This window comes from Coenobita brevimanus, chromosome 65, assembly GCF_032717465.1.
Source record: "Coenobita brevimanus isolate Jiangsu-jjx chromosome 65, ASM3271746v2, whole genome shotgun sequence".
In the NCBI taxonomy this organism is placed as follows: Eukaryota; Metazoa; Arthropoda; class Malacostraca; order Decapoda; family Coenobitidae; genus Coenobita; species Coenobita brevimanus.
The window spans coordinates 38,273,050-38,297,312 of NC_137018.1; the positions used below are offsets into that span (position 1 = coordinate 38,273,050).

At 51.4% G+C, this 24,263-nt stretch overlaps 1 protein-coding gene and 1 long non-coding RNA gene across 2 annotated transcripts in view; one reads left to right on the forward strand and one right to left on the reverse strand.

Moving 5' to 3' along the window:
* LOC145405070 (uncharacterized) overlaps window positions 1–610 on the forward strand; it is a 44,125-nt gene extending 43,515 nt beyond the window's left edge. The window contains exon 3 of the long non-coding RNA XR_013898260.1: window positions 522–610. This is a non-coding gene — a long non-coding RNA (uncharacterized LOC145405070). The remainder of the gene's footprint in view (window positions 1–521) is intronic.
* LOC145405068 (uncharacterized) overlaps window positions 1–24,263 on the reverse strand; it is a 457,223-nt gene that overhangs the window by 161,493 nt on the left and 271,467 nt on the right. The window lies entirely within an intron of this gene.

Genomic DNA, 24,263 nt, shown 5'->3' on the forward strand with positions numbered 1-24,263 from the left:
GTTCCTCTAGCTTTTTTATAATGATTGCTGGTAAGTGGGGGCGATCATCATCCACTCACTCGATGTAGAGCTGCTCTTGAGTGACTGCCCTTTCCTCTCTTCCTTCCTTCCTTCCTCTTCTGTCTTTCTTTCCTTCACCATAAAACCAAATTATGGCAGTTGGTGGTTTAGTGGGTAATTAAGGCACTCCAATCGGATTGTGCCTGTGCAGGTTTATATCCAAAGGATGGTTGGGGTTTATTGCTCATGTAATGCCACTCAGGATGAGTGAGTCTGATCACTGTCATTTAAATGTCAGGACCAACTTGACTAGCCCCGGCCTCCTGTGCTTCTCATGGGACAATACAGGATCGGATGATGATGGTGATGATAATGCATGCATGTGTGTGTGTGTGTGTGTGTGTGTGTGTGTGTGACTTTACATTCATATATTTATATATGCATTTGAGTATTTGGGTGGGGGAAAGGAATGGGTACTACCTACAGTCAGTGGAGAAATTGACCTGAGAAATTGCTTGCAGGAAGACAGTAGTGAAGTCACTTTGGATGTGGATGATGCCATGTTCTTGTGTCAGTGTGTGGTGGCTGCTGCTGCCCATCCAAATGCCAGGGATACACAGGTTCTCCAGTGTCTCCACCCTCTCAGGCCAGCCATTGTGGTAAGCCACTGGACAAACAAGCCCTTCTTCTTCTCATTGTAGGGCAGCATGGAACTGAAGTTTAACCATTATTCCAATAAAATATTCTCTCATGACACGTGAACAGTGATGTATTTTTGTATAATTCAGTGAGCTGTACAGTATTATTTGATTATTATTTTTGTGCAGTAATTATTATCTCTATTATTCATTTTTACTACTTTATGTTTTTATTTTTAGTACCACTGGGAATCTCTTCACGGCTTCTTTGAAAGTGAAAGTGATGTCACAGCTCGACATCAGTGCTTGAACAGCCTTATAGAAACCCTGAGTCACCAGACAAAGTTCACTGTAAGTTTGCTTAGCCCTGAGGAAGTTGGTCTGCGCCTCCTGTCCTTGTGTATCCTGCAGTCAGTGGAGGAGGGAGAGCGTCGAGCCATGGTAGAAATGGCAAGGGGAGTGGAGTATCTCAAGTTTCTCCTGGCTTACCTGGGGACACAGCAGGCCAAGGGCAATGTTCCCTTCTTTCTACCCACTAGCCTCATCCAGGGTATCTCAGAAAGTCAGAGCAGAGTCATAATGGAGAGTCAGGATCAGCTGAAGAAGTTGGTGGTAGCTGACAAAGCAGTTGTGTTCTGTAGGGACATTTTGCCAGGACCAAGAGTGAGCAAGCTGGCAGCTAGATTTGTGCCCATTGCCTGCAGTTCGGTGCTGCTTCACAGTCTGACAGCACTAAATGAAACTAAGGACTCGGATACAGTTATCATTAAACAGTTTGATCTTCTGTTACAGTGTCAGATTCACCTCAATCAAGTGTTTGATTGCCACACAGACCAAGGCGCAACAGATGGGATGAATAGGTCGTCAAGGAGACTGAGTTTGACTCATTCTGGTCTGCCAGACCTGGACTACTTTAAAAGACTGAGTCAAGAAATATTGTCATTTGTTTCAGCTGTGTCACCCAGAGCCCTGACTTTACTCCCCAAGGCCACACTTCTTAAGTGTGAGAGTGAGCTGAGATCAGCTGTGTATCTGAGGCTCCAGAGTGGGCAACAGAAGTAAGTTTATGAGTCGAAAATACCATATTCACATTGTGATTCATAAATAATTAAAAAAATATTTCACCATACATTCAATATTTTTAAATCCCTAGTGAATGTAATGTGTGACTCAATGAATGATGATGTCTGATATCCCTGGTTCACATAGTCTGTGTCAGACATTATAAGAATTAGACTCTCCATTTGCAATTTCTGGCAGTATTTGATATTTACAATGATCCTTTGGTTATTGCGCATAATTGGTACTGCACCTAATGTGTGTTAACAAAACTGCATGATAACAAGAGCACAGAACTATGGGATTTATCCTAATTGGTACTGGGCACCCCACTTGTAAACCCAAATTTTCCCTTATACAACAATTTAGACCCACTCAGTACATACATACTGTTATGGAAAGTATCAGAAACACACAGGCATGGTTACATTAACAGAAAACTATGAAAAGGGCACAATAAGGAAGAAACATATACTCTACAGAGACCTGAGATGGGCTTGAGGTATGGAGGTCTGAGGTGAAGGGGGTGGAGAGTTAGTGGTTACTACCACCTGGGATTAACTCCTTGATTAGTGCCTCATATCTGAATCCCTCAAAGCCATCAGAAATAACAAATTTTGCACTATCACTATCAGCAGAAACCAGTTCAGGTGCACATATACAAAGACTAACCAAAAAATGCACGATAATGGCAGTAATGTCGATCTTCATGTCGTTTTGTTTAAAAAGGCTTCAATATGCTTGCATGCAGCAGCCTTGGTCACCTAATGGGGGCTCTCCATCCTGCTCAGTCTCTGGCACTCTCCCTGTTTAGTCCCTCACACTTGAGGTCATGCTGACCTCGTCTCAGGTCTTTTTCAATGTCTCTCACAACTCTACCCCAAACTTTCACACTTCTCACTTTCTGCACCCAGTTGCCATCCCCCATCCTCTCTGCATGCCCAAACCATCTCAATCTACCCCATCTCATCACAACACCAGTACACTCCAGTCCCATCCTTCCTCTTAACGGATGCACTACACATCCACATAGTCATTTCTGTACGTTTGAACTTATGAATATCCTCTTCCTTAACCCTTTAACTGCGGGCATTGTTTTGCCCCAACTGGCCTCTCCCGCGGGGGTTCCAGCCAAATGTAAACAAACCTTTAAACCTTAATAACTATGCGCAGAATAAAGCTAGAGCAAAAAATAAGGTACCATTAGAAAGTACTAACCTTCAGCTTTGCAGTGATGTAGGTTTCATGACTTTTTGGACTTTCACTGGACGGGCAGTGCCGTTAGAAGTGAGCGGTGTAAAATCACTATTTTACGCCCCACACACCAGTACCAAATGCCAACCACTCTCTGATAATAGTACTATAAACATATTATATGAACACTGCATATACGATAAACACCCACTCTGTGTTCACTGAGGTAGGTAAAAGGCACTGTAATTGCCCGCACGTCATGCGGCATCACATGCTCACTGACGTTTGGTTAGCGGCGATGTTTTCATTATTTCTAACTTCTATTACTATTTTACATATAATCTGGGCAATATACATTACATTTACACTGCACTTATTACTATATTGCGTCACTGTCGCATCACAGAATCACAGCAGTGCCGCAGATTTTCTTATTACCATATCACTTATATACTGGCCATATTTACATAATTTTCTAGGTAAAATATCTCTTATTACTATATTATACAATTATTGGTAAAGCACGTCACTGTCGCATCACAGAACCACAGCAGTGCCGCAGATTTTCTTATTACCATATCACTTATATACTGGCCATATTTACATAATTTTCTAGGTAAAATATCTCTTATTACTATATTATACAATTATTGGTAAAGCACGTCACTGTCGCATCACAGAATCACAGAAGTGCCGCAGATTTTCTTATTACCAAATCACTTATTATACTGGTCAATATTTACATTGTTTTCTAGGCAAAATATCCCTTATTACTACATTATCCCTTATACAATTATTGGTAAAGCACGTCACTGTCGCATCACTGTATATCTTTGTCACTGTCAGTATTTACTCAGAGAGTGGTACTCGGCAAAGCACGGAGTCACACACAGAGCGACTTGGCATTCCTGGCACTGGTGTGTGCTCATTTTTCTCGCCCGAGGCCTCCGTGTGGTGTTATGACGCACTCTGCAGCGGCCCTGTGACAACCTGCCGCCTGCAGTGAGAGGCAATTTCACAAGCTGGTGCCGGCTCATGTAATTGCGGCACTCAAGACGGTCAGGTTGTGTGTCAGAGTGTCGCCTCGGGACCAATGCCGTCACCTGACCAAATCTTGCAAGCAGCTGCTGCACGACAGTCTTGGAGAACTGTCTCAGGGATGGTTGCCTTATGCCCCCGACTTGTGTCTTGTAGAGGAGGAAGGCGTTGAACATGCACATATCGAGCATGTGGAGGCAAACCTTCCTGTACCATCGGGTGTTTCTCCTGACACAGTCTATCTCGCCAATCATCATGTCCGACTTATCAACAAGTCTCATGTTGATATTATAGTCAATGACGACATCTGGCTTCATGATTGGCTCTCCCGTCCTGTAGCTGACCTTCCCAGTTCTCTGCAGTTCCCCCTTGTGGATGGTGCTGAGCATATTCACGACCTTCTTGTCGTGCCACCTGATCGCCAGAAGCTTGTCAGACTTCTTCAGGTGCACATCTCCCTTGGATGAGGATGATGCTTCAGGGAAACTTGGCCACTCTCCGTACAGTGCCAACAGTGCCGATGCCGTGTTCAGCCAGGTATTTGGCGAGTTTCGGTGCTGTGTAGTAATTGTCCGTGTACAGCACATGATTCCCACCAAAATACCTCTCCATCATCAATTTTACTACGGAGCCAGAGAAGCCAAGGGGGTCGTTCCTGTCCACGTTCATTGTGCTTGCAGAGTAGATAACGAAATCAAGGATATACCCCGTCTCACAGTCACACAGCACAAAGAACTTTATCCCAAAGCGGTGGCGTTTGCTGGGGATGTACTGCATGAATTTGAGACGTCCTCTGAACAATACCAGGGATTCATCTATGACGACTTTTTGCATAGGACGGAAAAATCGCATAAATCAATTCCTAATCCTGTTGAGGAAATCCCTCACTTTCCACAAAGGGTCAGTTTGGGACGGGTTTTCATTGTCAGCGAAGTGCAGGTATCCTAGCAGCTGTCGGAATTAATCTCATGACATGTACTTGCTGAATGTTGGGATTGAAGTGATGTCATCAACCAGCCAGTACTCCTCCAACTCATGTCTCTTGATATGGGGCATCAAGAACATGAGAGCAAAGAACACATACAGCTCTCTGATCCCTACAGGCAACCACGACACTTGCTTTGGTGAGCCAATAGGTCCCAGCCCTTCTGTTGCACACTTAGCTGCATACCTATTGGTCTCATCGCTGACAAATTGCACGATTTCGTCATCCATGAAGGCCAGGAAGTAGTCAACAAAGTCATCTCCTTCGTTGCATGGGAAGGCAGGCTGGATTCCGGCATTTGTCATGTCAAACGGCGGATTGTTTGGCTGAAAATCAGCACCGTCAGACCACACAAATGCATCCACTTTCCCGGTGCGTGGTTCAGTGGCAGTGGGAGGTTGCATTGCATTCTTTTCCCGGTGAGAAGGAGTTGAGGTGGAGGCAATGGATGAGGCAGGAGGTGAGCGGAAGGGGGGTGAGTGGGGTGGTGGTGAGGGGGGAGGGAGCTGGGCGGGGGGCAGGCGGGTGGGTTACTGACCTGGTGTGTGGCGAAACCTGACCTCCCTTTCTTCCCTGCTTATCACCTCACTTTGCCCTCCGGCTGCCACGCATCCCCTTTGTTCTAGCCCGGCCTGCCCTGCTTACCCTGCCTGCCCGGCCTGCATGGCCTGCCTTCCCTCGCTGTGCAGGCTCTGGGAATTCATATTCCTCAGATGATGTTGACTGAGGAGAGGGCACGGCAGAAGATGAAGATGATGTGAGAGCAATAGGGCTAGGGGAACGGGAAAGTGGTGGGAAATGCTTGCTAGGGCTGGGTGTAGGAGACGTAATTTTCCGCTTCACTCCCTTCCCATGTGCTACACCCATTTTCCCCATGGGCGCCTTCCCTTTTCCAGAGTAAGTTGTGGGAGGTGGGGGGGAGACAACATGTTCAATTTCATCACTGTCACTGCCCAATAGTTCAACCATAAACGATACCCCAGCAATAACTGCATAATCATCACTACTTGCAGTAAGTGTATCACTCTCACTGCCACAATCCATAGTTGTACTTATAGTTTTATCCAGCTCTGTCCTAATTTCTGGGTGCTCAACCCCTTCTGCCTCACCGTTGGGAGTTCCTTCTTCGGTGTAGAGGTCGAAGGCACACTAGCACTAGGAATTTCTGAGGAGGAAGCGACCGATGATGACTCGGGACGGAGCGCCATTGTCACGCACAGAGCTGGACAGATACTGACTGATGCGTTGTCAGGGCAGGGGGGGGGCCGGGGGGGGGAGGAGGGAGGTGTGGGAGGGCTGGCGTGAAAGAACTCGACAGCTACTCTTGCGTGAAACAATTTGCGCACAGAAAAAACGCGCGGTGTTGAAAATATTCACGAGCATTCCAGAATGACACCCGCGGTTTGGTCCAGTTTTTTCAATGTCATTCTGGAATGACACCCGCGGTTAAAGGGTTAACAGCCCAGATCTTACTACTATACAATATTACACTCCTAACACATGCCGTATACAAAGATCCCATATACGGAGGGAGAACCCTCCCAATGTCAAGAGGGGCAACAGCTCACTGAACTACTAACCACTCCTCATTCTAGCCATAGAGTGGCTAGCATATAATATGTCTCTCAAGTAAAAAAAAACCCTTCCACACACTCAAGAGACTAAGCAGCAAGATCAATCCTTTCATGCCCGACAATCTCCACATGCTCACCCTAACACACTGCACGCATGAAATCAGCATCATCTTGCAGCCTACTTATCATACCATTTAAAATGTAGTATAATGCCCCTAAGAATACCCAGACACCCCCACAAGGAGCCCACAGAGGAGAACAACAGCGCGCTGGGACTCGGAGCGACAACGGCCTAAGTCAGCCCGGGCTGCACGCCCCTATGACCCGGAGCTTGCCCGCCGTCACCATAACAGGAATACCAAACTACCTTCCGGATGGGCCTTCACCAACCATCTAAGGGGTGGAGCTGCCTTTCCAGTTCCTGCCAGCACCCCAGAGACAGCCTGTAGCCGCTCACCCCTCTTTAAGGAGACAGCCTGTAGCCGCTCTGAGGGTTCCAAGGAGATGGCCTGTAGCCGCTCTGAGGGTTCCAAGGAGATGGCCTGTAGCCACTCCCGCCTTCATTAGGAGACAGCCTGTAGCTGCTCTGAAGGTGTCTTCCTTGAGATGGCCTGTAGCCACTCGCCCCTCGCTAAGGAGACGGCCTGTAGCCGCTCTGAGGGTAATCAGGAGACGGCCTGCAGCCGCTCCCACCCTTCATCAGGAGACGGCCTGTAGCTGCTCCGAATGTGTTTTTCCTGAGACGCCTGTAGCCGCTCAAACTCCCTCCTGAAGGAGATGGCCTGTAGCCACTCCCGCCTTCGTCAGACGGCCTGTAGCCGCTCCGAAGGTGTTCCCCCCGAGACGGCCTGTAGCCACTCACACCTCCTGAAGCAGGCGGCCTGCAGCTGCTCTGGGGGTAACGAGGAGATGGCCTGTAGCTGCTCCCGCCTTCGTCAGGAGACGGCCTGTAGCCTCTCCGAAGGTGTTCCCCCTGAGACGGCCTGTAGCCGCTCAACACCCCTCCTGAAGGAGACAGCCTGTAGCTGCTCTCGCCTTCGTCAGACAGCCTGTAGCCACTCCGAAGGTGTTCCCCCTGTGATGGCCTGTAGCTGCTCACCCCTCCTGAAGGAGTCGGCCTGTAGCCGCTCTGAGGATAACAAGGAGACAGGCCTGTAGCCGTTCCCGCATTTGTCAGGCGGCCTGTAGCCGCTCCGAAGGTGTTCCCCCAGAGACGGCCTGTAGCTGCTCAACACCCCCCCTGAAGGAGACGGCCTGTAGCCGCTCAACACCCCTCCTGAAGGAGACGGCCTGTAGCCGCTCCTGCCCTCGTCAGATGGCCTGTAGCCGCTCCGAAGGTGCCCCTGGGTCCGCTGGTAGCTACCCACTCTCCCAGGCCACAGCCAGTAGCCGGGCCTTGGTGATGGCCTGTAGCCACGCCCCCAGGAAGCCACGGCCAGTAGCCAGGCCCTATGGCAGGAGACAGCCTGTAACCGCTCTGCCGCCTGGAACTGACACCTGTTCCCTGACCCCTGACACAGAGGGAGTCTCGGGCATAGAAGAGTATTGGAAAGGCCCTGTAGTTTCACCTGGCCTCTGCTTCCTACAACTGGCTCTGGAGGAGACCCACCTGACAAACCCTGACGTAGACCGGTGCCACAGTGCTTTCCTGTCAGCGCCGCCAAGCCCCGGGGACCACAGCCCTCAGGAACCCCAGACCGCCCCCAGAACTCCCGGGCGGGAACTCCCCACACCTCGACGGTGGAGGTCCTCATCCTCCGTCATCAGCCTGAACGACTGGTTCAGGCAATTGTTCGGCGCCAGTCTTGAGGGCCGCACTCCTGTCCCCAGTCCTGAGAGTACTGGACCCTTCGCCACCCACAGCCCTAGACGAGAACGGACACCCCTGCGTGTTATCCCGTGGCCTCTAAGTACAGAGGCCCCTGGTGGCTGATGATGCCCAGCCACGTCAGTAGCGGAGCTGTGCTGCCCCTCCGCCCGCACCCCTGGCGACAGATTCAACCGGAGTGACCATAGTTGTGCAGTGTCAGTGATCAAGCAGTGCCAAGGCAGAATAGTGAACTGACCCTCTAGTGGAAGCCAGAGATAATACCAAAGTGTTGGAGAGAAGAATAGCTACAATGAACAGCGTACGGAATAATTCAATAATAATGCCAAAGTGGTGGAGTAAGTGACAGTAACAGTTTAAAAGCAATTTACGAGTTGAGGGTAACACGGTAAACACACTACTATCTGAAAACATCTCGTAATACTAAGATCATAGTCAGACCCCAGTGTCTTACACAACACTCCCCAGTGAGAAATAACCCAAACAACTTCATATGCATAAAGACCCTGGACTTCCTTGATGAAGAACGCTCTGCCTCAACTGCTATTCACTCTGACTCAAAAGTAAACAGTATTCTGCGAGATACTACTAACCATATCTAAACATAAGAGTTTATAATCGCCCAGTATTCTTGTACCTGTAACATCCACTCATTCTCCTGTCTAATTGGAGTTTTTGTGTCCTGCCTCTCTCTTATTTGTCTAAGCCTTGGTCTCGAATGAGAGTTCCTCTACACGCTAGGCGTTTACGGAACGGAAAGCCGAGCCAAAAACACCTAGCATGACACCATCACCATCTCTTATGCATCTAGCAGTGATAATGAAAACCACTGGAACCAAGTGCATGACAACCAAGGGATCATTACATTACACTTGTGCTTGCATTAATGAGGGGAGGTGATGAGCTTAGCTCAATGTGTTCATGTGTATGTGAACAAAATCACTCAGAAAAGGCTGAGGGTCAGCCAAAGGGTTTCCATCTTTTTTTTTTTTTTTTTTTTTTTTTTTTTTGTAAGAGCAATAGGTCCGAGGGTGCCACAAGACTAGGTCAAAGTTTGATAAAGCAAGGGCAATTTATACAGTTTTTGATTTTGACAGAATTTGGTGAACGGATTGAGGGGAAGACAAGAATGATGGTATTTGATTTTAAGAATTAGTTTAAAGGCAGGGTCACATGGCAAGGTCAAAGCTCAGCTCATGTCTGTGTATGAACAAAAAGAACATAGTTATTCGGTAATCTAATTTGGGCAAAATTTGTTGGAAAGGTCAGCCAGTGGGTCGAGTTACAGGTTTTAAGAACAATAGATAAGAGGTCAAAATGACATGGTAAGGTAAACTTAAACAGTTCTCACCTTATTCACACCAAACTTTAGAGAGGGGTTTAAGGTAGTGAATTCCAAACTGTGTGCCACTGTTATATCCTTAGTGTTCTACAAAGTTTGCCGACGACTAAGTGCAGATCAAGTTCATGTGTCTAATCAGGTACTTTTGTGTGTTAATAATGTAATTTTTGTATTTCCATATATTTAACTTAATTAAAAATGGAAATGTTCTCCTTTAGATCACCAACTCACCTTGATAGACTTCCATTTTGCATAAATATTGATTTAAAATGCAAACAAATATATGACAAGCATATCTTAACCCACTTACTGATATTTTGGTATTTACCTGCGCTTATTTTCCAGTAAAATTTTTTGAGGATTTGCGCGGTGTGTACGGCTATGTTTAGAGCAGTATGCAACCACTGGGCCATTCCTGATGTCTGGGATAAACTCTGGCATTTACGTAGATGCACTTTGTACTATTTAGAGAGTTTATGTTACTAAAAACTATGCTTAGAACATTTAAAGAAAGTGCACTTAGTGGTGATGGTGAATGCCACCAAAGGGAGTAGGTTTGTCAGCTATCCTTATATGTACTGGACCACAGTAGCCTAGCCTCAAGCCCCTACACCTCATAAAGAGGGTAAACTATAGCAATCTTATGCAGTGTCCTGCTGTCAATCAATTTACCTACCTGCCTACTACATGGCACAGTGTCCATGTAACTACTTATCCATGTACAGCTACCTCTACTTCTAACGAGTACAGTAAGTACGTACAGTACACAAGTTTATGGGCGGCAGAACTGGCCGAATAGATGGGGGCACCCCCACCACCCCCTGCTGTCCCTTGTTGTGTAGCCAACAATGGCATCCATACAGAAAACACACAGGTAGAACTCGGGGGCAAAGTGGAGCCAACTGCTCTCCTCGAAGACGAGGAGGTGCCTCTGGAAGTGATGGACACTTCTGAAGCTGGATTGGATTTTTAGACCCTCCCCTGTCAGTTATGGCGGGGGCAACCAGCAACCAGTTCAAAATGCCAGTCTGCACAAAGATCAAGCTCCAAGGAGTCCCTGTCCAGCTGCTGGTGGATGCAGGTGCTGCGCATTCCTTCCTGTACACGTGGTACCGTATTACCATAAAAATCAGGCAGCCTTCAAGCCGCTCCAGCCCTCGTCCACTGACCTCACTGGGGTGGGGAATGAACCGTTGGGCCTTGTCTCTGAGGGGCAAAACCTCCCTATCATAGTAACTATCCCGAACCATCCACTCACGCTAACCACCTGTTTGCATTGTTCGACTCCAGTGTACAGCGTACGACGGCTACCTGGGGCTGAACCTTCTAAAAAAAAAAAAAAAAAAACTGGGAGTCACCATAGACAGCTAGCACAGGCGGCTACCTGGGGCTGGCTCTTCTAAAATAAAACTGGGAGTCACCATAGACTGCCAGCACAGGCGGCTCCGATTTTGAGCTGCTTGCAAGCAGCCGTCCTGCACACGGTGATACAGGCCGTCACAAAAAAAAAAAAAACACCACTGTGCCACCTTACCACCAGACCTGGGTACCACAGAATACCTCGGCCCAGCAACCACTGCTCTTGTCCCCGGAGGTGGACCAGCCATTTGCTGCTAACTGTTTGATTTCTCCAGCTGTTTCCCCCCCCCCCCCTCGCCTCAACGCTGTCAGAGTCGCCAATGTCTCTGACGAACCCTTTACTCTCCCCAAAGGACTATTCATAGGAGAACTGGAGATGTTTGATGCCCTTCCAGAACTGCCGGGTGCAACACTCGACCCCAGCCCCCCCTCCTTGCCTCACATTCCCTCTCACCATCCCTCACAGTACCAAAAGGACCTGGAGTAACTACTCCTCCGATACCTGGAGGTCTTCGCCTCACATCCAGGAGATCTGGGCCAGACAGAGGTCTTACACCACCTCATTCACACTATGGGATGCCCCATACTCCAGCCATCCACCGAAAAAAAACGGCGCAACGCCAAGAGGAAGACCGCCAAATCCAAGAAATGTTTGAGGCGAGGATAATAGCACCCTCCAAAAGAGTCCCTGGCCTTCCCCCATAGTCCTAGTAAGGAAGAAAGATGGATCTATGAAGTTCTGCATTGACTACCGCCAGCTTAACATGACCATAAGAGATGGCACCCCATTTCCTCGTATCGACAACTTCTTAGACTCTCTATGAGGTGCATGGTGGTTCTCCACCTTAGACCTGCAATTGGGCTACTGGCAGGTACCCATCCAGTCAGAACGCTGTGACAAAACTGCCTTCTTCATAAGCAATGGGCAACTGTATGAATTTAATGTTCCCCCTTTTGGCCTGTGTAACGGGCTGGCCACCTTCTCCCGCCTCATGGAGCCAGTCCTGCAAGAGCTCACCTGGGAGACGTGCCTTACTTACCTGGATGACGTGATCGTATTCAGTTGCACCTAGAAGGAACACCTTGACTGCTTAGGCCAGGTGCTGCACCACATAGCCTACAGACTGCAGGGCTTAAACCATCTAAATGTGACCTTGCCATAGAGTCTGTCACTTTCCTCAGCAGCAGCATCATGCAAAGGGTTCACCCGAGATCTGGAAAAGCTGCAAGCCATCACAGAAATCACCCCACCTACAGACGTCAGAGGAGTCTGTGCCTTCCTTGGCCTCGCCTCCTAATACAGGAGATTTGTCCGAAATTTCGCCTCCATTGCAAAACCCCTACATGACATGATGAAGAAAGGAGAGGCCTTTCAGTGGAATACCCAGAAGCTGGAAGCCTTTAAGGCACTCAAGCACTACCTCACCACAGCACCGATAGCTGCCTTCCCAGATTATACCCAGCCTTTCCGACTATACACTGATGTCTCCCTAGTTGTGACTGGCACCATCCTCACGCAAGTCTGGGAGGGCAAGGAACACATCATAGCATGCACCAGTAGGACACTGACCCCATCAGAAGTCAACTACACTGTCATAAAACATGAGTGCCTCAGCGTGATCTGGGCATTGAAGCACTTCTGATCATATCTGTTGGGCACCTCACTCACCATCACCAACCACCAGTCTCCACAGTGGCTGTGACGATCCCAGACTACCGATGCCCTCTTAGTACGGTAGAGGGAAACCCTGGAGGAGCTCAATTTCAACATCTCATATCGCCCAGGCAAACTCTATACTAATGCTGATGCCTTGTTGAGGCTTCCCCTTAATTTGCTTCTCGTAATGCAGAAAATGGGACCCAGTGCACCACACAACACCCTAATGTGACAGGGGGAGGCTAGTTAAAAATGGATGTCACACCATATTTTACCAAGCTGACGAGGTTAGGAAACCACTTCTATACCCCTTCCAGTCATGTCGTAGTGGACCCGGAAGAAGTGGATGACCTCCTGACCCACCTTCACCATGGGAACGGGATCCACCTCGGGCAGCAAAAGTTGTTACAAACTTTTAAAGCCATCCATTGGAAGCCATATCCTTCAGCCGCCACTAGACGAGTCATAGAAGCTTGTAGGGCCTGTGCCCTAGGGAAGGACATCTCTTGAACCCCGGGACCCACCAGGCACTTAACAGCCATCCAACCCTGGCAGCCGCTGGCCGTGGACGTCATGGGCCCTTTTCCTTCAAAAACTGCAGTCCGATTTGTTAGTACCTTGTAGACACCTGTTCCAAATTTCTAGTCACCTGCCCCGCCAAGTCCCACTCTGCTACGGCAGTCACAGAGGCTCTCATGACCAATGTATTTACCTACTTCGGCCTTCTGCAGGCCCTCCATTTGGATAACGCCCAGGAATTCTTGGGCCAAGTCTGGGAACAACTGTCCCAACTGTTTGGGTACTGCCTTTCCCACTCCTCTCCTTAGCATCCCCAGGGAAACACCATCTGCTATAGAAGCTATCAGAACCTCGTTAACCAACTCTGGACCCAGCTAGTTGCCCTGGATACCAAGGACTGGTCCTTCCAAGCGAAAACCATACAGTGGGTGATGAACACCTGGCCCCCAGCGGACGGTATCACACCCCACGAGTGCATCTTTGGAGAGTCCTCACTACTACTCCCATTTCGGCACTTAGCTCTGCTGCTTACCAGCTCCACCACCCAAGATCCACTGTTGCACCTCAAGAACCAGCTCCACCACATGCAATCCTGCCAGGAGCTACTGAAGGACGAGACTCCACCAGACAACCCCTATCAAGCAGGCCAGAGAGTCATGGTTGCTAGGTTGCCCCTCGACCACAAGTTGCAAACAAAATTCTTGGGCCCTTTTGAAATTACACACATGCCGAATAGTTACCAGATCTTCGTTGACTTTCACAGCAAAGCCAGGGTCTACTGCAACTGGCATGTTCGATGATACAACCCACTTCCGAACGCCCAGATCAACACCGAGCCTAGCGAAATGAAAACCCCTATGTCACCCAACACAGTCACCAACCAACCTTGATCACCCCCCCCCCCTCAACTTTTCACCCCATCCCTCCCCAGCTGGAACCACCACCACCTCACTCCCTGCTCACCCCATCTGCACCACCAACATCTAGTCCTACAATCCCCCTGCCAATAGGGTTGCAGCCCACCTCTGCTTCACCCCCAACCAGTTCTATTTCACAAACACCAGCCACCCACACACACCAACCAGCACCACATCCCCAACCCCGCATTCCCTGCCAACCATCCCATCATCCCATTCCTCCCCCAAAACCACCCCACCCTTCCCCAAGCCCCCCCAGCACTGCCCCATTCCCATCTCAACTCACCACCACTCCACCCTCGCTCTGTGTTTCCTTCCATCCGGGGATTCTGCCCCCCTCCCTCATCACAAGTTCCACCTCACATGCCTCCTCACGGCCTTCTTCAATCCCATCTCCATCCCCCTTCATAGTTCCAACTCAACCTCCAGCTCCATATCCTCCTCCCGCTTGATCAGCTGACAGAGTCACATTTCAATCTTCACCAGATTGGGCCAGCACTCGTGACCTCCAGATAGATACAGCCCCACAACACCACCACACCCCACAACCCCACCCACAGCATCCTCACCAACTCCCACTGCCACTCCCCCACCCCACACAACACCCCCCCCGAAATCCAGTCCCTCACAAACACATACTCACACCCACCCTAGAATGCCAATACCACCCCCCCTTGCAGCAGTGCTTTTGCATCCACTTCCACGGATAACAAGTCAATACCCGGGTCAAAGGTCACCATCCGACTCCCTGCTATGACTACAGCCACTACCATCTATGCCATCTCCTCACTCCAACCACAGCCGAACCAAGTTAGCAAGTTGAGTCCGATATGCCTTCTTGATCTCACAGGACGGACAACAAAGAAGAACTCAGAAGCCCCAACACTTGCCCCGATTGTTAACCAGCTATCACCACCCCAGCTCCTTGTTCCTCATTGAAGACCCCACCAGAGAACCCGATGAACGATCCCATTCCTGGTACTGCCTCCTCCACAAGCTCAAACCAACCACCATCACCAGCCGAAAACAAATATTCAACCTCCTGCCACAAGGACGCGATTTACAAGACACTGGGGGTGGTAAAATAACTGGGACCCCAGCGTGACAGGTTGAAGCTCTACTGCAGTTCCAGCTCATATGGGAGCAGGAGAAAATACGTGCGCTCCAAGAAGCCACCCCCGAATCGTGGGGATATGAGTGCCCACCCAAGAAGGACACAGGGAGCTGGCACACCCTGTGGCCAGATGTCCCTCTAGCCCGAAACCACCACACTGCCCCTATCACCAATCAAGACACCAGTACCAGCAGCGATGAGGGCTGGTCAACTTAGTGCTTGCTAGAGGCAGCACAACTGGGCTTGCTAGATGCGGCTTGCCAACGCAGAAGGAGTTCCAAACCACACACTCCTTGAAGTCCAGCAGGCTTCCCCAATGTGACACTAACGCTGGAGCAAGCCCCCACCACACACACACATACATGTATCCCCTCCCACAGGTAGAGAGTGCCCTCCTACCCCTGGAAAAGGAATCCCGGGCTTGGTAACAGAAACTTGTCCCGAATGTCTCAGGTCCCTTCTAACTTCGCCACTAGACCCACTCTGGGCACACACAACACGACCTTTATCGCCAGACTAAGAGGGAGAAAGAGCCAGACATTGGGCCTCCACTCTTCCGTAGTCAGGGTCGTAGCCCATCTCCCCCTTAGCCTTATCGCCACTAACTGACCACGCTACAACACCCGTACAGACATAGAGTTAAACCCCAGCCCCCTTCCTTTTCCAGAGAATACCTCGGTGGCAAGTTTAAGTGTCATATCCAGGACATCTCCCTCCAGACTTCCCTTCCTCAATTCCCGTTTGCCCCAACTGACCATTTCCTACAGATGGATCTCACGATCTCGGATGTAAAGCAGTGTATAAAGGCTAGTGAAACAATAAATCTTTCGTCTTGCCATCTGGAGTTTCTGTCTTTATCCTGTACTCTTAACCCCCAAGTGCTGGCTGATGTGTATAGCCATCATGATTCAGGGCATGGAGTGCCACCGACTGAAGGTATATACTGCAAGCACCTTCCTGCGACCCTTCGAACTCGCGACCATATTCTATGACACCCATAGGGTAGGTAGGAACCCCAGGTACCCCACAGATGCTCGGCTGAGTCTGTACACAACACTGGTAGAACGAGGAGTCATGTCTTCTTCGTGTTTGTCCGATTCTTTACCACCGCGTGAAGGCCCATAGCATCATCAACCCTCACGAAAGTTCTGCCCTTAGTGCCTGGGAAAGAGCTCGGGGAAAGAGTTCAGGGATAGTGCCATCAGTCATGCCTTGGATGACACCATGTCCTCACGGACATTTAGTGAGAGCACATCCTCAGAGGAGAAAAGGAGCTATCATGTAGAAAGCGACCTCTCTCGCACTCTGACCCCTACCTGCTCTCAAATGCCAGAGAAGGCTCTCAAATTCCTGCAGGAGGAGGGCAGGGCCTTCCACAGTGACGAGTTCACTGAGGAGGAGGAGGTAGATAACCCATCACACTAGGCAAGTGAGCGTGGAGTTGGCGGTCATCTGTGAAATAAACGCTGATGAGCCATTTCACTGTCTCGCTTGCTGCCTGCTTGCCGACGTCTTACCCTCGAACGTCCACCTTCATCTCAGCCAAGCACCTCAAGGGGAGAATCACCACAACTGGGCCCTTCAGGAATGGAATTTTCCACATGGGCCCCACTTGGTGTTAGCACCAAGCGTATCCCCAGGGAAGGCCCACATCAGATGAGTCATCACCCACTTACTCCTCCACCTCCCATACCTCTCCCTCTTCTTCCCCCTCACCCCCTGCCCATGGGCATGTACGCGGACGTGCACGCACGAAGAAAAAATGTCCTGCACATGGCACACGGGTCGCTGTACCAGGTGTGGGTAGAGTGGATACCTTTGTCTGGGAGAATGGAGCAGGATTCGAGCCGTCTGTGCTGGTGTTTGACGAGGAAGGAGCAGGTGTTCAGGAGGATGAGCTTCCCCCAGGCCCTGGACTATTAGGAGTATATTCAGGGTGATAATCACAACTGCAGTAATGTGATACCTGGTGGAAGAAATAAATTTCCACCAAGCTACAGTATGTGTGTGCGGTGGCTGGACGTGGCTGCCAGCGAAAGCACACACATGAGGGACTGGCAACCTGTAGAGGTGGGGGAGTTGTTTGTGTGGCTAGCCCTTACCAAGTTGATGGCGCAAGTAAGAAAACATATGCTCCATGGCTATTGGTAGATGAACTCATGGACACATCTGTCTTCGTTAAGTATATGGCCTATGCAAGGTACACGCGGGGAAAGTTCCGCTTATACACCTGCGTGCCAGTTCGGACCTTTATGTGTGAGACAACCACTATTGAAGCAGTAGTCAGACACCCAAGGGTCTGGTACCACTGTGTGGGAGGGGAGAGGTTAGGGGAGGAGGAAGGCTGGGGGAGCTGATAGTTTCTACCCCTCCCTCTTCCATCCCCATCCTTCTCACACAATTACCAAATAGACAAAAGCTGGTTAGTGCTTCGCTACCACTTGTCTCTCATTTACCATTTCGAAGTGGTGAGCGAGTGTATAATGCAGAACTTTCCTCGGCTGTACCTGGCCATCCTATGGTTCCTCCATTTCAATAGAAATTACGGGCCTGCACCGAATGACAGGTTGTGGAAAATTAGACCCATCCTAACAATGCTCAAGGAGTCATTTTCCAGGGGTTTTCGTCCGTTTCCGAAAGTGGTAATTGACGAGTCGCTGGTGTTATTCAGGGACAGGCTGGCATTTATTCAGTATGTGCTGTCCAAACGTCACTGCTTTGATTTGAAATTCTTTGTCCTTTGCAACTGCAAAACTGCGTATGTGCTTGATGCGATAGTTTATTCGGCAACAGATGTTGATATACCTAGTGACGATCCTCACGGTTTCTCGGCATCAGTCATGGAAGTGCTAATGGAAAGGTATTTCAACAGGCACTGTAATGCTAGGTGTTTTAAGGGTCGGCTTCCTGTCCCTTAAACGCCTGGTGTGTAGCTGGGCTCTCTTTCTAGACTGGAGCTTAGACAAACAGGAGAGAAGCAGGACACAAAAACTCAAGGCAACAACCTTACACGTGAATTACTAAGTTGTACGGTGGAATGGGTAGATGTCACGGATACAGAAACACTGGACAATTACAACTCTTTCGTCTAGATATGGGTTATCAGTATCGCACAGGATACTGCTCGAGTCAAAATGAATAGCACTTGGGACAGAGGTTTACGTATTATTAGTTACAGGAAGTCTGAGTTTTATATATTCGTGGAGTAGCTAGTACTCTTTCACTGTTGGTAAGTGTTACTTTAGCGCTGGGGTCTGTGTACGGTTTTAGTATTAGGAGGTGTTATCAGATGGTAGTACGGTTTTAGTATTAGGAGGTGTTATCAGATGGTAGCTTGTTCACTATAATAGACCAGTGTCTCACTGCGTGGCTGTGTTAATGGTTGCACTGTCATTTTTACGCACTCCACCACTTTGATATTATCACTGGTGCTTTTCTTACCGACTTCCGTTATGTGGTTAGTTCACTGCTCTGCCTTCTTGTCACTGAATCACGGACACTGTGCTATCACTGTCACTTCTTTCTGATCTGGGTGTCGTGGCGGTCAGGTATAAGGGCAGCGGAGGTGTCACAGCCTCACTACTGGCGGAGATGGGTTCCACCGGGGGCCTCCGCATCCAGAGGCCATGGGATCACGCACAGGGGAGTCCTCTCTCGTCCGGGGCTGTGGGTGGCGAAGGGCCCTGCGCCTTCAGGGCTGGGGGTGGGAGTACGACCCTCTGGGCTGGGGCCGAACTGCCTGAACTTCTCACTCAGACACCTGACGGGGGACAAAGATCTCCAGCGTCGGGGTGTGGGGAGATCCCGCCTGGAGGTCCTGGGGGTGGTCTGGGGTTCCCGAGGGCTGTGGTCTCCGGTGTTCATCGGCGCCATCAGAAAGGGGCTGCGGCACCAGGTTACGTCGGGGTCCATCAGGTGGGTCCTCTCCAGAGCCAGTTGCAGGGAGAAGAGGCCAGGGTAAGTCACAGGGCCTCTCTAGTACTCCTCCAGGCTGGGGACTCCCTCTGAGTTGTGGGTTGGGGAACAGGAGACAGCTCCTGACGGAGGAGCGGCTACAGGCAGTCTCCTGCCGTAGGGCCCTGCTATTGGCCGTGGCCTTCTGGGGGCGCAGCTACAGGCCGTCGCCAAGGCCCAGCTACTGGCCATGGCTTGGGGGAGGGAGCAGCTACCAGCAGACCCAAGGGCACCTTCGGAGCGGCTACAGGCCGTCTCCTGATTTCCCTCAGAGTGGCTATAGGCCGTCTCCTGATTTCCCTCAGAGTGGCTACAGGCCGTCTCCTTCAGGAGGGTTGAGCGGCTACAGGCCGTCTTGGGAAGGGGACCTTCAGAGCGGGTACAGGCCATCTTGGGAAGGGGACCTTCAGAGCGGCTACAGGCCGTCTTGGGAAGGGGACCTTCAGAGCGGCTACAGGCCGTCTTGGGAAGGGGACCTTCAGAGCGGGTACAGGCCGTCTCCTTACGAACGTGGGAGTGGCTGCAGGCCGTCTCCTGATTCCCTTCACAGCAGCTACAGGCTGTCTCCTTCAGGAGAGTTGAGCTGCTACAGGCCGTCTCAAGAAGGGCACCTTCATAGCGGCTACAGGCCATCTCCTGACGAAGGCAGGAGCAGCTACAGGCCATCTCCTTCAGGAGGGTTAAGCGGCTACAGGCCGTATCAGGGGTGCTGGCAGGAGCTGGAGAAACAGCTCCACCCCGATGTTGGTTGGGGAAGGCTCGCCCGGAAGGTAGTCTTGTATTCTTGCTATGGTGACGGCGGGCAAGCTCTGGGTCATAGGAGCACACGGCCCGGGTGGACTTATGCCGTTGTCACCCTGAGTCCTGGCACGCTGTTGTTTCTCCTCTATGTGCTCCTTGTGGGGGTGTTCGGTCGCCCCCTGTGGCACTATACTGCATTTTACCACCGTCTGTTGGGAAAAGTCACGTTCCAGTGACTGGAGGTGGTAAACTTTAGTGTCATAGGTGTGGTAGACTGGTTGTAGGTGTTGGAGGAGGGCGTGCCAGGCTGTGGTGGCGGAGTTCTCGTCTTGTTGTTCGTCAGGTGAGGAAGAGGGTGGATGAGTCGGTGGAGGAGCAGAGAGGTCATAGGAGGTGGTGAGGTCCTCGGACTTGTTTCCGTACAAGGGGCGGCACCCATACGGCTCGTTGAATCTTCTTGGTGCTGGGTGTTGTCCTCTGTGCAGGGATGTGTCAAATGCTGGAGATGGATGGTGAGTGTTGAGTTTTATGCTGGTGTAATGCAGTGTGGTGTCTCTGGGGAGTGTAGGTGGCCGGGATTTGTGCCTGGTGTATCATGAGTGTGAGATGATTTAGGGCAGGGGTAGGGGTGTGATTTTGCGGCGAGGTGGGTGAGGTGGGAGAGTGGGTGTATCGGGTGGGAGAGTGGGTGTATCGGGTGGGTGGGTGGGAAAGGCAGCCGGAATGTGTGATGATTGTTTTGAGGGTGGGTGTGGGTGGTGATATGGGGTGTGGGTGGTGATATTGGTGTGCAGTGACGGCATCTGTGTGAGGCGCGCGGGGCACCTGAGGGCGGCTGTGGGGTGGTAGGGGTGTGGGCGGCATGGTGCAGGGAGTCGGGTGTAGGGTGAGTGGGTGGTGGCATCGTGGGGGTGTGGGCGGCGCAGGTGGAGTTGGGGGCATGTGCGGGCGGCGGGCTGGGAGTTGTGGGGGTGGTGGTGGGCGGCAGCTGGAACCGGGGTGTGGTGGGCATAGGGGGTGTGAGGGTGTGTGTGGGACATGCGGCACTGGGCATGGGAGAGGAGGCAGCAGGTAGTGAGCAGGTGGGGGAGCAGTGGGGAGTTTGTGGTGTTGGTGGGTTGTCAGGTGAGGTGCGATGTGGCGTGACGGAAGGTGAGGTGGAGGCGGCGCGGGAGGGTGAGGGAGAGAGAGATGGGGAGAGGAAGGTGTAGCAGTCTTAGGTGGTAGTGGGGGCGGCACGAGGGTAGTGGGTGGGACGGTGCACGGGGCCAGGGCGGTGGGAGCAGGAGTGTGAAAGGGGCGCACATGCCGGTTTCGGAGGGTGCGGGGAGTGCCATGGTACTCGACGGTTACCTGATAGGGGTTAGGGATGTGGATGATGGTGTGGGGTCCCGTGAAATGTGGCACGAATTTGTAGGGGGTGGGGAGCTGGGCTATCATAACCGTGTCGCCTAGCTTCTAGGGGTTGGAGGCGGTGTTGGGATGGAGATCCAGGTTGTTTCGAAGGTGGGTCAAGCGATGTTTGAGATGGTGTAATGGGTCTGTTGTGGGGGGTTGCAAATGCTGCTAAAGGAGCAGGAGGAGGGGTGGTTCCCCGAACACTCGTTCGTATGGTGAAATTCCATCCTCTCGAGGGCAGGAGTTGAGGCCCCATTGCACGGTTTTTACATGGGTGGGCCAGTCGTCGTCTTTGGTGGCTTCTATCCGGGTGCAGAGTTGATTGATCAGTGTGCAATGGCTGCGCTCGCATATGGCATTTTCTTGGGGCCAGTAAGGGGATGAGTGGGAGATGTTATAACCGAAGATATGGGCCAGCTTCTCCCAGATCTTACTGACGAACTCGGGTGCGTTTTCTGAGTGGATCGCTTGCAGGATACCAAAGTACGGGCACACGTGCCGAATCAGGGTGGCGGCCACTGCGACTGCGTGCTGTTTCTTTGCTGGGCAAGCCACAATGAATTTAGAGTATGTGTCGACGAATGTGATCACGTACCTATAGCCTGATTTTTGGGGTAAGGGTCCCACTACGTCGATCGCCAACAGCTGCCAAGGTTTGTTGCCGGTAATATGGCCCGATGGACCTGCGGTATGGGTGGTGTCTTTACCGAGGGAGCTTGCGCGGCAGGTTTGGATAATTTTCTTAGCAAGGGTGGAAGGATTTGGTGCCCAGTAGGTGTCTTAAAGACCTGCAGTAGTTTTTTTGTGCCCAGGTGAATGCCGTTGTGGGTGTGTAGGTGTCGTAGGGCTTCAAGGGCGGCGGCGGGGGTTAGGAGGGTATGCCCTGACGGGGTAAGTAGGTGGTCGCCCTGGCGATACAGTTTCTTGAAAAGGTGCTGGGAAATCCAGGGAGGTTGCTCCTTGCAATGCCACTGCGGGAGGAGGGCTGGTTCCGGCTGGGCAGTGTGGATGAGGAGCCGAGAGAGAGCGTCTGCATTGGTGTGTAGTTTGCTGGGGCGGTACGAGATTTCATAGTTGAACTCCTCCATGGTTTCGCGCCATCAGATGAGCTGGACATTGTGGGTGTCAGACTGCTGCAACCACTGGAGGGACTGGTGATCAGTGATGATGGTGACTTGTGTCCTGGATAGGTATGTCCGGAAGTGCTCAAGTGCCCAGATGATGCCTAGGCACTCTCTCTTGGTGGTGGCATAATTTTTTTCCGCCTGATTGAAGGTACAGCTGGCACAGACGATGGTGTGTAAAGCCAGAATGAGAGGGCATAATTGGGAAAGGTCACGATGGGGGCAGAAACGAGCTTATCCTTAAGTTGTTGGAGGGCGGCTCATCTCTCGCCCATCCAGAGGAATGGTTTTCCCTTATGGGTCAGGTCGTGGAGCGGCTTGGCAATGTGGGCAAACCCCTTCACAAAACGGCAGTAGTAGGACGTCAGGCCGAGGAAGGCTTGGATCCCATGAACGTCTTGTGGTGAGGGTATGTCCGCGATGGCACAGAGTTTGTCTGGGTCAGGAGATATGCCAGCCTGGGAGATGATGTGCCCCAGGAATGAGACAGTTCTGGCAGCCAGGACACACCTGGTGGGGCCGGAGTTTGAGGCCTGCCTGTCGGATCCTGGTGAAAACCCAGTGGAGGCGCTGCAGGTGGTCAGCCCAGGTCTGGCTGAAAACTATGACATTATCCAAGTACGCGAGACAGATCTCCCATGTGAGGCTGCTGAGGATGGATTCCATTAACTTGTAAAAGGTGGCGTGGGTGTTACAGAGGCCAAAAGGCAAAACATTAAACTCACAATGTTTCCCGCTGCTGTTCGTGAAGGCGGTTTTACCTCTGTCCTCCAGGCACACCGGGACCTGCCAATACCCTGACTGGAGGTCAAGGGCAGAGAACCAGGAGGCACCTTATAGGGAATCCAGGGAGTCATCTATGCGCGGGAGTGGAGTGGCATCCTTGTTGGTTACGTTGTTAAGCCAGCGGTAGTTGATGCAGAACCACATCGTGCCATCCTTTTTCTCACGAGGACGACGGGGGAGGACCAGGGGCAGGGGGAGGGGGAGACGACTCCGGCTTCGATCATCTCCTGTACCTGGCAGTGTTCTTCTTCCCACTATTTGGGGTTCTTCTGCCAGGATGGCTGTCGAATTGGTGGGCCCATTGTATGAATCTTGTGAGCCAGGTAGGTGGTGTGTCCAATGTCGGCTGGTCCCGCCACGAAGAGATCCTGGAAATCCAGGAGGAGGCAACGGAGGGTGTCTGATTGGTGAGCGAAGAGATGGTCGGGGATGGGGGGCAGGGGGGCGGGGGAGTGGGAGGGGGAGGGGACGCAGGGCTCGGCTTCCTCCATCTCTCCGATTATGAGCCGTTTAGGGAGAGTGAGGGGCGAGGGGGTGAGGTTGGCAATCTGGACTGCTGTGTGATGCAGGGGAAGGAAAGTTGGGGCCAGAAGGCAGGCCGAGAGGGTTCCCGGCAGCAGGAGTGGGGAGAACAGGACAGAGGTGGCGGATGGCTGGTTGAGGGGCACCCAGGTAATGGTGACGGCAGAGGAAATGGTGGCAGGAAAAGAAGGTGGGGGAGGGGACAGGGGGAGATAGGGGAAGGAAGAAAGGAGGGGGGGAGGGGACAGGGGGAGATAGGGGAAGGAAGAAAGGAGGGGGGGAGGGGACAGGGGGAGATAGGGGAAGGAAGAAAGGAGGGGGGGAGAGTCTTTCGGCCGTGGCCGTGGCGTGCAGGTGTAGATGGCCCGAGAGAGGGGGGGGGTCAGGTGATTTACGGAACTGGAGCTGTCTGTTGCGGCACTCAATGGTGGCTCTTAACTTCTGCAACAGGTCCAACCCCAGGTATCCATCGTAATTGTGACAGGAAGAGTCAAATATTATTAACTGATGCTGG